Source organism: Periplaneta americana, chromosome 6 (assembly GCF_040183065.1).
Source record: "Periplaneta americana isolate PAMFEO1 chromosome 6, P.americana_PAMFEO1_priV1, whole genome shotgun sequence".
Taxonomy (NCBI): Eukaryota; Metazoa; Arthropoda; class Insecta; order Blattodea; family Blattidae; genus Periplaneta; species Periplaneta americana.
The window spans coordinates 29,714,975-29,730,134 of NC_091122.1; the positions used below are offsets into that span (position 1 = coordinate 29,714,975).

The window sequence follows — 15,160 nt, forward strand, 5'->3', positions numbered from 1 at the left end:
AATTATACACTTTGTAGTAGCCCTTTAATGCATCTCATTAAAGTACACCTATTCATTATAGTTCAGTTGTTCAGCCAATCAGAAATCACCATTGTACCATTATAAAACCGCAAGTATCGATTATTCTCGGATATGCAATCGAAAGACAATTAGCGAAACGTCACGGAGGCTGGAAATCGAATACTGTCGCAGAAGGTTATGTTCTGTTACTATAGTAATTAGCGTTGTAAATAATATTCAAATAAATTCAATTTGTCATCTCGTTTTTCAATTCTAAATCAATTTCCAGGTTATATCAAAATTAATGTTCATGTTATTCTCTAGATTATATCAAGGTCAATGACATTCGTCCCTCGGAAAAAATCAATACTTTCGCGTCTGCGCACATCTTACAATTTAGAAGGTCAGTTCCGCTATTCACTTAGATAACCATAACATGAATACTTATGAATAATTTCAAGTTAGTAATATGGTCGAGCATAAAAAGTCGTATGAAACTTGCCTATAATGGTAATTAAGACGCTCGTATGAAAATTATGAAACTCGCTTGCGCTCGTTTCATAAACAAACATACTCGCGTCTTAATTACTACCATTATAGGCTCGTTGCATAATGTACTAAAAGTACATTTTCGTTTTACATATTACTTATAGTACCTGTCACTGTAAGTATATTATAGCTTCCCATCTGCATCTTCAACTGTGAAATCCTAGCGTCGTCTCTGGCAGCAGAAGAGTTGTAGCCCCAAGAAGTGCAAAATATATGTATGCCATACTTTAAAACTGATTTTTCTGGGATAAATTTTTCCACATTTTAATGGATAACTTTCGTTTACATCAGTTAGTATCTTTGGTGGGAGATTGTGAGAGTAGAAATACGGTAACTAAAGTGCTGTGAAGAAGCTACATGAAAAATAATAAAACAATACACCATCAAATTTATTATTATTATTATTACTATTATTATTGTTATTATTGTCCCTACCGCCACGGCATGGCGTGTCCTCAGGTTGCGGATCGAGGAGACGGCCTCCAGATATGGAGGTAGCAGTCGCAGACAGCCGATGGGGGTGGTCCTCCAGCTTGGGGAATGGGCGAAGGGCTAACAATCCATCACCGTAAAAAAAAAGCTTGTTACGAATCCTTCAAATGGATTTGAGGGAGGTGGGATATGATGATAGAGAATGGATTAATCTTGCTCAGGATAGGGACGAATGGCGGGCTTATGTGAGGACGGCAATGAACCTCCGGGTTCCTTAAAAGCCAGTAAGTATTATTATTATTATTATTATTATTATTATTATTATCATCATCATCATCATCATTATAATTGGTCGATAAGTATCTTACGTCTCTTTAACTGTAATTCGCTCAGAGTGATATATGTACACAATATTGTGGAATAAGTTGTGTCATCTTCAATTTTTCGCACTTGATGTAATAATTTAGTGATAATCCTATAAAACTGTCTTGTCATTAATAACGCTTGTACAGCAATTTAGACATGAAGGCTTTTCATTTTATCTTTAAATTAAGGCAAATTCTCCCATGGATTGCAATACTGTTTCGCATATTTGTAGTGTTTTTTTCATTGTCCCATTAATATTATTATTAACAGTTAACATTAACTATTGTAAGAAAAATGCTCAGAACAAATGAGTCGCGGATGATAATAATGTATTTTGCGGTCTTATATAAAATTATGACGTCACAATGTAAGATACTGGTCATAGAATACAGAGATGAAGACAATTTATTGTAAGCATTTTGCAACGATACTGTCAACAACGACTTGATTTTAAAAAATTGTCTGAAAACCTATGAATAACATAGGCCTAATACAGTAGCGTGCAAATTAATCCGAACAACGTAATTACTTATGCAAAAACACTCAAACGGGATAAAAAAAAAAGGATCTAAGACATACCTCAGTAATCTATGTGGCCTCCCTTGTTCCTAATAACAGCTCTGAGACGATTTGGTATGGATTCCACTAATTTCCCACAAATATTCATCGCGAAACCATACACCAATGAGGGCAGAAATCATCTTCTCCTTTGTAGAGCAATCCATTTTTTGCATTCTTCTTTTGCAAATTGACCACAAGTTCTCAATGGGGTTGATGTCGGGTGAGTTGCCTGGCCAGGGGAGTACCTGAATATTCTTCTTGTTGAAGAATTCTGTAGTTTTTCGAGACGTATGACATGGTGCCAGGTCTTGTTGGAACACACCTCTGCCATCCGGAAATGATTTTTGCAGCTGGGGTACGATTCTGATTTCCAATAAGTGAATATATTTGTCAGAATTCATCATTCCCTTGATAGGTATTAATGCTCCAGGCCCTTCATGTGTGCTTGTTGGAGATGAGCTGCTGTTACTTTTTCGGATCCTTTCCGTACGTAAGAAACACGGTGGCCGTGGACCTCGAAATGAGACTCCTCGGAAAAAAGTACATTCTTCCAGTCATTCACTGTCCAGTGTTGATGTAATTTTGCCCACATTAAGCGTTTTTTGCACATAACAGGGGTTAGCAGTTGCTTCTTAATAGGCTTACGAGCCCTTCGTCCAGCTTCCAAAAGCCTACGCCGCACTATTGTGACGTGAATATTCGCCCCAGTGGTAGCCATTAACTCGCGGGTTAAGTCGACAGCAGTTAGTCTAGGATTTAATTTACTTTTCCTGACAATTAAACGATCATCTGCAGGTGAAGTCTTCCTTTTCCGGCACAGTTTCCTTTTTTCTGGGGTGTGATGGATACAGTCTCCCTGTATCGTTTTATGATCGAATTAACAGTAGCCAAACCGATATGACATTCTGCAGCAATTTGCCTCTGTGTCATAGAAGAATGCTCTGCTAATGTTATAATTTTAGACCGTTTTCGTGGAGTTATATCCATTTGTGAAGACGACAGAATGTACACAGGATTGCAGTATTAAGTCTTCAACACAACTGAAATGCTTATAAGTACAAAACGACAGGCAAAATGTCACATATAAAAAAAATGACAGACCTTCAACAATGGAATTACACGTACTACAGATGTCAATTAAAGCGGTATGAGCAGCTGTGAGGTCAAAAATGACAGAAAATGTAAAAATATGTCGTGTTCGGATTAATTTGCACGCTACTGTATTGTTAGTACATTATAAAAGGAAACTACATGTAGTCTAGTTTCGACCTTTCGAATTTCGAAGTAGTCTGAAGGGTGGCTCGGCGACTTTACAAGACGCCCATTACTCGCCAACTGTCATGTAGCCTAATGTGGCAACCCTGCTTTAAATAATTTATTTTCATGGTTCGTATGAAAATGGTTTTATTTGCTCGCTGTAATTTATTAGTTCTAAGTTGCATTTCGCGCTGGCAATAATGAACAATGACGTAATGTTTATGTCATGGAGGGCTACCGGTATATATATACTCTGTGTCCGTGAAGTTATGGTGCAGTTTCGAACACTTATACCAGTGGTTCCCAACCGGTTAGTCATTCAGCCCCATGGAATGTGTCGCGAAATTTTGGAATTGAAAAGTAAATTTTATGCCATCCATAAAGTCTCTTTATAACGCATTTTTTTTATTTACAACGAAGTCTTTGATATGGTACATTTTATTTTTAGACAGACTTTACCAATGAAACGAACACCTGCAACAATGTTCAGTTTAATTTTTCTGCCTGACGATAATTCGAATGAAAGTGAACACCTGCAACAATGCTTAGTAATTCGTTTATTCTTCCCACTTAGTAATAAACAGAGTTAAAAATCGTCCGAACATATTGGTCAGTTTCAGTATATACGTGTGAGCGGGTGATAGTGCGACTATTTTATCAAACGTGCTTTATTTAGATTTTATCATGGTCAAATTTTTAATTCGAAAAAGACAATCTGAATCAAGTTCTGGGACAGATGACAGCAGTGCTAATTCAAATAATGTGAGCGAAAATTCCCTGAGTTTCATTAATATATTGCTGAATACTTGCAATATGGTGGCGTGGAGATGAATATGAACAAAATCCCGAGTGTACTGTATACGGAAATGTTTTATCAAATCACTCGATGTTGCCGAATAAACTAAAAATACATTTAGAACTGCCGTTTTCAACGTCATACTTATGTGACTCAGCATTTTCTACCATAAAAATTGCGAAATCTAAACAAAGGAACAGACTGCTGCATCTTGGAGATGATTCACGTGTTGGCCTGTCAACCATAAGGCCACATATAGAGAAACTCTGTGCAATCTACAAAGCGCAGACTTCACATTAATTCAAATAGGTGAGTTTTCAAAAACGATAATAAAAATCTTTTATCCCACATCCAGCATAGATAGGTTGGGATTTTTGACACATACCTTTGTTTTATTCTAATGCCAATCAAGTTGCTGATTTTTTTTTATAGAATTATCGATTGCGTGTTAACTTCGACCTATCTACAACACTGGATGTCCGACGCTACATAGAAGTTATCAGAGATTTGTTCCGGCACTTTTTGTTGCATTTATCATGGAACCGAAATATGTGTGAATATCTACGTTTTTAACATAATTTTTCTTTGAATTCCGCTTAGACCTTGAAAGTCTTAGTTGGACGAAAACTAGGATAAAAATGACAAAATTTTCGTGCAGTGAACGCTCAAATATTCTACACAGAGTTCCATCATATTTTTTCCAGAAGAAAAGCACGGGTTGTTGTTATTATTATTATTATTATTATTATTATTATTATTAAAAACAAATAAGTGTGTCGCGATATCGTGTGCTTCAGTAAAGTGTGTCGTCAGTCAAAAAAGGTTGGGAACCACTGATCATAATACAATGGCTAAACGAAACGAAACTAAACCTAAGGATGAAACTTACGATACATTGAAGAGTAGGCTTATACTAAAGAGTTTCTGAAGCATAAATTACAATTTTGTGCGCGCCCAGGTAATGACGCAACACAACAATGAAGCGAATCAAGCCATTTAGTCGAGATGTGGAAAGTTCAGTGCGTCCTGTGACTTGTAAAATTTGAATCCCTGAGTCGTGTTCGTTGTGAATATCGTCGCGTGTACAATGAAGAGTCGCTACCAAAAACTTCTGGTAGACCTTCGGTTAGTGACGAATCTGTTGAAACTATACCTGATAGCTAGTAGACTATATTGTAAATCTCGTCTATATATATTTGATCTAGACTGTGACTATAAATTAAGACTTTATAATAGTATTAAGTTGTTTGACTTGTTCCATATTCTAGCTGTAAAGCAATGTATGAATACCATGGAATGTTAATAAATACGATACAATACAATACACTGCAAGAGAGACAAGGACAACACTATGTTAGAAAGAGATAGCAATACGTAGTGAATATGCAAACCTTAGATAGTTGCTCACCACTAGGATCGCTAATATCACCTCATTACAGGCAATGCAAAATAGTACCGTCACAGTCTATTGTTTCTAGCACCCTCAAAACTCAAGCTTCGTGACTGTATACTCGTATAGTAGACTGGCAATACGCTCAGGCGCTCAGCATTCGCGTCACGGTTTTAAAGCATTGAGTTGTGCCTCTTGTTTAGTATAGAGCTCACTGAATAGCACTTAGACTGTGGTAATAGCACAGTCTAGTACATAAAGTCACGAAGCTCAATATGTAGGGAATATGCATCCATAGATAATTGCTAACCACTAGGATCGCTACTATCGCCTCATTACAGACAATGCGAAATAGTACCGCCACAGTCTATTGTATAGTACCCTAAACAACTCAAGCATCGTGACTGAAAATGCTATAGACTGTGGTAATAGCATGCAACTCTACTTCCATCTAGCGGTCCTTACCAAGAAATATAATTTTCGATAGTGGAGATCCTGATCGTTGTTCTCTTTCATATGTTGCAATTTCATAACATGGGGGGGGGGGGCAATAGCCAATCTAATAAATATATGATCAGCAGTGTTGCCAATGCAGGGATTTTTCAGTGTTAGTTTAGCTGGTAAAATTTATGAAATTTGTATTGCTGATATAGGGATTTAGCGGATATTTATAGCATTCACAATGGCAAAATAATCTAATTTTGAATTGACAATATAGCAATTTAGCGGTTTCTGCACGGTTTCATAGCGGGTTTTTAAGAATCGAGTTGGCGACACTGATGATCAGAGTTGTCGCCATTCAAATCAAGAGGCCTCTTGATTCAAATGTTGCTGTGTTGAAAACATTGAAATGAATACGAATTAAGGATTAATATTTATTAATTATGGAACTGTTATGGCCCGGATGCAGTAATGACCAATCTGTAATATTATGCCGTCCACCCAGGTAACTTGATAATACTACTGACTTCCGTAACGTATGGGATTATTAGACACAGTACTGTACATATTTGCTACATAGGCTGTAACTGGTACCTTCGTTTTTAGGATATTTTCCCGATAAATCATAAATTCTTTATTTTGTTTATATAATTGTTAGTCGTATAAACAAAATAAAGATTATCATTGCTTTCAGCTGCCACAATTGCGAGGACTGTGATAAGGTTAGTGTGAGGTTTATACGAGTAATTATTTCAGGTATCTCTGTAATATTGCGTCACCACGTTAAGGTACGAACTATGTATTTACATCTTTGTCGTCTAATCTAGTCATACGTATTGTAAAAAAACTGAGGTAAAATTTCAGAACACGGATTCCTTCCTTTCCCTCTTACTTCAAAATTCCAAGCTTGTGCACACAAAATAAATTATTGGCACTGAAAAGTGCCTTTTCGTAAGCATGATGATGCACATTCGACAAACGCAGACAAATCTGCTCTCTTTAGTATTTTAAGATATAATTATCAGTGAGGAATCCGCATAGCCTACTAAAATTTTCCCGAATTCTGAACATCTACGGGTTTGTGCTGATTTGAAAGTTTCAGTAAACAGAGTATTGAAGGTTGATCATTACCCACTACTCTCTGATTGAGGTTCTGGCTGATATGTACATCTGTTATCAGGCAGTATATCTCACTTGACGATAGTATGTGTCACATCTGAAGTCTGACTGGTGTAATATGTAGCTAGTCGGCAATGTATGCAGTGGAGTGGGAAATGAACTGGTCACCCTACCCCATTATCTCCTGGCTTAGTTGCCTCATAAGTGGTGTCTTTTTCGTATCACTTGTGAGGTTCAGACCTGTCTTCGGACTGTTGACTTAACAACATTACCCACTACGAATTATAAAAGTTTTATTGCATTCAATTGTAGACAGTAAAATGGTCTGTGAACTTCATTTAACTATGCTTATTTGCAATTATTAAGTGTGGATAATAGTAGCTTTATTATGCCTGGCAGAGTTAAGGCCTTCTTCTCCATTGAACCAGGTTTGAAACATACACAGTTACATGAATTAGGCTACATAAAAACAGAATACAATACAGCAACAGAAGTAAATACCTGCGAGAATGCATGAAATAAATTAAAATTAATGAAGCCGAAACATTGGATGTACTATATAACCTACATGCAGGACACGGTGCAGATACCGTAAGACCTCCCACTTTGATCAAATCATTCAGCTTTATTATATAGTCAGGAAAAGTAGTTTGTGAAGCTGTTATTATTGTCAGTATTGATTCACTTGAGAGAACAAATCAAGATGAACAGTCCATGAGAACAAGAGGAAAACGATCAATTTCAGAACACACACACACTATTTGACACAACTCTTCATCACACGAACGCACCCACACAACAGGCAGCAAAGTTGAGATGGCACCGAGACACAGAAGGCTCTGAGGATTGTGTCAAGTAACACCAATACAGCTGTAAGCCGCACATGCTTACATAATTAACACGAGTAATATCACCATTTAATCAATTATTTAAATGTAATGTATTTGAATGTCAGAGAAACATTAGTGAAGAGCAAGAATGGACCGATTATGCTGTCCTGCAAAATAACTGGATATTTTTTCAGATAAGTTATTATTAAATATTATCACCATGATTCCAAGATTGCTCTGTTGTTCATTCCAATAAAAAGCAACGTTTTTTATTTATGATTTATGCTTTTTTCCAGCTGTCAGGGTCGTGAGTTATCTGAGAGCATCATTGATGGTGACCAGCCTGATCTCACATAAAAGAATAGGCAAGATTTGTTTATTCAGCGTTCATCAGGCGTCCAGCAACATCAGTGATTATGCAAGAGGGTTAGAAGAAGTCTTCTTGAATGCTGGATAACAAGAGACCTCAGGTAGGAAGGCATTTTTATCACTACTTGAAATTACTGATGTGAGGGGATAAATTAATATTAAATATTACAGTGAAACCTATTCAAGACGGAAGTGAGATGGTCCTAATTTTTTTTTTCCATTGTGGACAGGTTTCCCTGTTATTCAGGTGTGAAGTTGAAATGAAATATTTTATCATTTGTATAAATGAAAAACAAAATGGCATGCCGCAAATTGTAGGAATTACAAAATATTCCGGTAGCTCAGTTGGTAGAGCAGCTGGCTACGGCCTGGAAGGTCCGGGGTTCGATCCCAGGTGGTGACAGGATTTTTTCTCATTGCCAAACTTTCAGAACGGCCCCGAGGTTCACTCAGCCTCCTATAAAATTGAGTATCGGGTCTTTCCCGGGGGTAAAAAGTGATCAGAGGGTGGTGCCGACCACACCACCTCATTCTAGTGCCGAGGTCATGGAAAGCATGGGGCTCTACCTCCATGCCCCCACCCCCCAAATGCCTTCATGGCATGTTAGAGGATACCTTTACCTTTTACCTTTTTTTACAAAATATTCCGTTTGACACTACTGACATTAAATCAGCTTCTTGTCGGTTATTTTATTGGTGAATGATCTTGATGAAAATCTCATTTCCTGTATAAATTGTATCGTAATTCACTCATTAAATGCTATAAAGTTTATTAATTGCACTAAATTTAATATCTAACACTATACTATAATACTGTACTGTATATCACAACACATTATTTAGTTGAACTAGGAGCCATCCATTAGAAGCCTTGAATTCTGGATTATCTAATTTATTTGCCAGTTCAATTGTTTGCTTTGCAGAATAGGTCAAGAAATTGGCATGATGTTTGAAAGGGCAAGAAGAATCCACTCCCACAACAGTTCATTTATTTCTATGTAACAAGTTGTTTTCTGTTTCCTTTTTATGTCACCAATATTGACTGCAAGCCACTCACTCATGATACGGCCATTATTTTTTAAAGTGTTAAGTTACACGTGAGTTTTCCATTCCTAAATTTCAACATTATTTTCCATACGCTTCATTTCTAATTTTCCTCGATAACTTTTACTTCATCATTTAATGATAGTGCAACATTTTTACACAACTTTTTTTTATCACGAAATCACTAATACACTTGCGTTCTACCCAGCTACGACAGTATACAGGAGTGAAGCATTGAACATCTTTGAAGGCACTCGTCATTCTAGGCAACAAGGTAATAAAATTTGTGACCACCAGGCCAACACACCCTCGCACCCTCAACAATTTTGCAAAGAAAACTTGTTTTTATCTTAGTGACCTACGTATTTCGTACATTCCTTGAAAGCACATACTGTTTCAAAATATAGTTTACATTTGTCTTTAGAGACAATTAATATTAGGTACCCTCCACAAAACTGGCTTCATTTATACACTGACGGATCCTTGATCTCCAGAGAACAAGGTGCCGGTGCAGGTGTTACGTGCTGTCTCTTCTCACTTTATAGATCTCTTGGGTATGGAACAACAAGTTTTGATGGAGAAATTATTGCAATAAGTGAAAGTCTCAGGAATCTTCTATGCGACATCAATAAATTTAAAAATGCAGTTATATTGTCAGACTCCAAAGCAGCTATTCTATCAATAGTCTCTAAACATACACCTTCATCTCAAACAGCAGAAATAACTAAAATGCTCTCTCAATTAATATCACTTAATAAAAGAATTGTATTCCAATGGATACCATCCCATTGTGGAATCCTGGGAAACGAGAATGCGGATGCTTAGGAAAGAAGGGCAGCACTGCTACTTACAGACCTGTTACTAAATCTACATATTACTCTGTGAAAAGATTTATTAAATCTACATACTTAGACTTCAACAAACAAAATTTGATAACACAATCCCAAGGGAAAAAATGGAACTCTCTGCATCAAAATCTACAGTTAATTCCCGATTTACCACGAAAATCGTCTGTAGCTGCATTTAGATTGGCAACAGGCCATGATTGTTTGGTCAAACACCTGCATAGAATTGGAATATATCAGTCCCCTAACTGCCCATTGTGCAACTCAAACCAAGAAATGGATTCGGAACACCTCAAAATCTGTGCTTCAGTGGCTGGCCATGATAATATCTTTGAAAAATATTGGAGTGCAAGAGGTCAAATGACTTTATTGTCAAACGCCTTGCATTAGAAAACAACAACAACATTAAAGTAGTGTGTCGAAAATATTATTTCCGTTTTGAACAGAAGCAGTCAGTTTCCGTTTTATTCAGAAAAAATTACTACATACGAATTTCACCGGGACCAATAAATTGTTCCGAAATAGGCATGATTCCGGATTATTCAGGTTCTGATTTAAACAGGTTTCACTGTATGATCATGATTCTAAGACTGCTCTGTTGTTAATTCCAATAAAGAGCAACTTTTTTATTTATGATTTATGCTTTTTTTCCAGCCGTCAGGGTCGTGAGTTATCTGAGAGCATCACCAGCTGCATGATCTCACATAAAAGAATAAGCAAGATTTGTTTGTTCAGCGTTCATCAGGCGTCCAGCGACATCGGTGATGATCCAAGAGGGTTAGAGGAAGTCTTCTTGTATGTTGGATAACAACAGAGCTCAGGTAGGAAGGCATTTTTTATCACTACTTGAAATTACTGATGTGAGGGAATAAATTAATATTAAGGGCCGAATTCATAGTCAACACTTATCGTAAGGAAACACTTAAGCAGTTGCTTATAATAATTTCCAATTCATAAATCCCACTGAAGTGAACACTTATTCAAATAAGGTAGCTGGTCAGTTTACTCAAGTGTTTCCTCATATGCATTGTAATCAGCTGATTCGGTATACAATAGATGATGATTATGATTTAATTTAATTTAATGAGTTCTGTAATTAAAATGAAAATGAGTTTCAGCGAGCAAAAGATATATCAGAGATACGGAAAACCCTTTAGAGATGTATAATGATCAACAATTTAAGAGGAGATACCGTTTCGTTGTGGATATTCTGGTGCCTCTCTTTTTAAATTCACAATACAACCATGAGGCTTACCGATTTCACCACTGCTGAAAGTACTGGTTGCTTTGAGATTTTATGATACAGCAGCATGTCAGGTAGATTTAAGCGGCATTTTTTTTTTTTTTTTTTCGAAAAGTATTCACGTCGCAACAAAGTGTTATTTGCATTTTTGTTTATATTCTACCCAAGGAATAAGCTATTAAAATTTCCGTAATTATATCATTTCCACTTTGTTTAGCATAAAAATAACTGAAAAATAAATTAAAGTGATTTACTTACAGGAATATTTCCGGAGTTTGCATTAAACTCAACTACAATTTTGTTCCATGTCAATTTCTTCTTTTGGAGAGAACAATTATTATCAATTTTTCTTACTTTCGATGATATCTCCATATTTCATATTCTTTCTTTTCTGTGAAATGCTTTCTGGACATCTTGTATAATTTTTAGCTCTATAATATTTACTTCTGTATTTGTGTATGACAGTAATGCCGATTTAACAATTTGAAGGCGCTGGAAAACAATTGAATGTAGGAAAGCGCTCACGTCTAGCCATGTTGCCATATTTCTTTCGATGTCAAGGGAATGCTCAGGGCATATGAATGAGTAGCGTCTCTGCAATACGATCTGAAATAAGTGCTAAGGAAATGCTCATTACTTAAGTGTTTCCTCATTTTATAAGTGACGACTATGAATTCGACCCTTAATATTATCACCATGATTCTAAGACTGCTCTGTTGTTCATTCCAATCAAGAGCAATGTTTTTTATTTATGATTTATGCTTTTGAGTCATTCCATGTCAAATCGAACACCTACGAAACATGACAACTTAGTATTTGCTCCAATTGTTTTTTTTTTATGTATTCTATTGATTAAATTAAATAACCCATGTGTAATTTTTTTTCGGGCTGACACAATTATTTAGTCATTTATTAAATGTTACTTTTTCCCTAAATTAGGGTGCAACATATTATGAAAATGGTTATACTTGACTTCAGTAAGGCATTTGATACAGTTGACACGGACCTTCTATTATGTAAATTAAGACTTCTGAATCTTTCTGAAAGTTCTGTTACTTGGTTTGAATCCTACCTTCGCGACCGTCAACAATGTGTCATTGCATGCGATTATTCTTCAAAATGGTGTGTCGTGAAATCTGGAATTCAACAAGGATCAGTTCTCGGACCTTTACTCTTCATGATCTATATTAATGACGTGACTAATATGATAAAACACTGCAAATACCATATGTATGCTGACGACTTGCAAATTTATTTGCATTTCCACCCTGATGAGACTAGTGACGCAGTAAACAAAATAAACGAAGACTTAAATTCGATTTCACTGTGGTCACACAAATTTGGATTAAGGTTAAAGCCAGAGAAATCGCAAGCAATCGTAATGGGACATAATCGTCTACGAAGTACTCTTGATAGTGGTACTATACCACATATAACATTGAATGGGATTATTGTTAAATACAGTGAAACAGCTAAAAATCTTGGCATTTTTATGGATAGCGATCTAAATTGGAATACTCAAGTAACACACATTTGCAAAAAAATATTTTCTCAACTTCACTCCTTGTTTCATATGAAAGAATTTCTACCACTTAATCTAAAAAAGAATCTTATTCAGATGCTTGTAATGCCCCATTTTGATTATTGCGATTCCTTGCTAACTAATGTAAGTTCACTCTTAGCTGAGAGACTACAACGTGTTCATAATGTGTGCATACGATTCATCTGCAATACTCGTAAATTTGACCATATAACACCTTCCCTCCAGTTACTTTCATGGGTGCGTCTGAAGGAACGAAGAACAATACATTCACTGTCTCTTCTGTTTAGAATCATGCATACTTCTACTCCGAAATATCTGTTATCGCGCTTTCAATTTCTTACAACTCTTCGAAACCGATATCAAGCACTTCTTTCTATCCCTCATCATAGAACGTCTTTATACTCATCTTCCTATACTGTAGAAATACCTCGCTTCTGGAATTCGTTACCTAATGATGTCAGGGACTGCCGGACTTTATCACAATTCAAAATTAAATTAGAAAATTTTGTCTTAGTTAATGTTTTTTAGGTATTGCTAGAAGTATTGATTTGTGTTTTTTTCTTTTTCTTTTTTAACCTAGATTAAAATTGCAAGTTTCTTGTTTATGTTAGTTAATCAGTTAGGATGGAATTAATTATGATACTTAATCACTCATTTAACGTTTGTGTGACTGCAACCTGTATATTTTTGTGTGGCTTTACTTTGTTTATAGTGTTTTTTTCCTCTCTCTTTATTTCTTGAGTAGCTTTACTTTGTATATTATAGTGTATTTTTTTCTGTTTATTTCTATTATTGTATTTGTATTCCTGGTGTTGTGGAAGAGAAGGCCTGATGGTCTTAACTACACCAGAATAAATAAATAAATAAATACTGAAGATTCTATAAATCGTAGAAATTCTGTATGTATATCATTTTAAAGTGCAATAATTGTAGTATTATATACTAATTTTTAGTGTTCAATCAAAACATAAATGGGCCCCTTTTAGGGTGTTATATTTTTTAAATACGTTTTTATATATCAGGGGTCTACTTCTAAAAAGGGAAAAAAAATATCATTATATTCTTTGAAATGTTTTACGTAGAACCGCATTGGTATTAGAATGCTATTCCAATAAGAAGTCGCTGTGCAAATAATTTACTGATGATGTGTTCGGGTTGGAAGGCTCGGATTGAGTGAGACCGCACGCCGGAGCATACAGCTGGGATAGCTGCAGCGAGAGGGAGTAATACATTATCAGTGGTGCGGTGTTACTATACATAAATAAACAGATAACCTCTAGATCTAAAAAGCACGTAATGTCCCTTCAACACTTAGCGGTTTTCCTTTAATTATCTAACAATAATTCCTAAGTCTTTCGGAGTAGGTATCGTGTTGTGTGCATGTGGGTCATTTCACGTCAAATCAAACACCTGTATACGAAACGTGACCATTTAGTAATTGCTTACATCTTCTAAAATATGTTCTTACTTACTTACTTGCTTTTAAGGAACCCGGAGGTTCATTGCCGCCCTTACATAAGCCTGCCATTGGTCCCTATCCTGTGCAAGATTAATCCAGTTTCTACCATCATATCCTACCTCCCTCAAATCCATTTTAATATTATCTTCCCATCTATGTCTCGGCCTCCCCAAAGGTCTTTTGTCCTCCGGCCTCCCAACTAACACTCTGGATTCGCCAATACGTGCTACATGTCCTGCCCATCTCAAACGTCTGGATTTTATGGTCCTAATTATGTCAGGTGAAGAATACAATGCGTGCAGCTCTGTGTTGTGTAACTTTCTCCATTCTCCTGTAACTTCAGCCCTCTTAGCCCCAAATATTTTCCCAAGAAACTTATTCTCAAACACCCTTAACCTATGTTCCTCTCTCAAAGTCAGAGTCCAAGTTTCACAACCATACAGAACAACCGGTAATATAACTGTTTTATAAATTCTAACTTTCAGATTTTTTGACAGAAGACTAGATGACAAAAGCTTCTCAACTAAATAATAACACGCATTTCCCATATTTATTCTGCGTTTAATTTCCTCCCGAGTGTCATTTATGTTTGTTACTGTTGCTCCAAGATATTTGAATTTTTCCACCTCTTCGAAGGATAAATCTCCAATTTTTATATTTCCATTTCGTACAATATTCTGGTCACGAGACATAATCATATACTTATTCTTTTCGGGATTTACTTCCAACCCAATCGCTTTACTTGCTTCAACTAGAATTTCCGCGTTTCCCCTAATCATTTGTGGATTTTCTCCTAACATATTCACATTATCCGCATAGACAAGAAGCTGATGTAACCCGTTCAATTCCAATCCCTCTCTGTTATCCTGAACTTTCCTAATGGCATATTCTAGAGCGAAGTTAAAAAGTAGAGGTG

The 15,160-nt window shown here is 36.1% G+C and overlaps 1 long non-coding RNA gene across 1 annotated transcript in view; it reads left to right on the forward strand.

The window, feature by feature from the left end:
* Nucleotides 1-6,141: 6,141 nt before the first annotated feature.
* The window catches only part of LOC138701173 (uncharacterized), a 255,619-nt gene continuing 246,600 nt past the window's right edge, over nt 6,142-15,160 (forward strand). Inside the window, exons 1-3 of the long non-coding RNA XR_011332471.1 lie at nt 6,142-6,297; nt 8,038-8,211; nt 10,654-10,820. This is a non-coding gene — a long non-coding RNA (uncharacterized lncRNA). The remainder of the gene's footprint in view (nt 6,298-8,037; nt 8,212-10,653; nt 10,821-15,160) is intronic.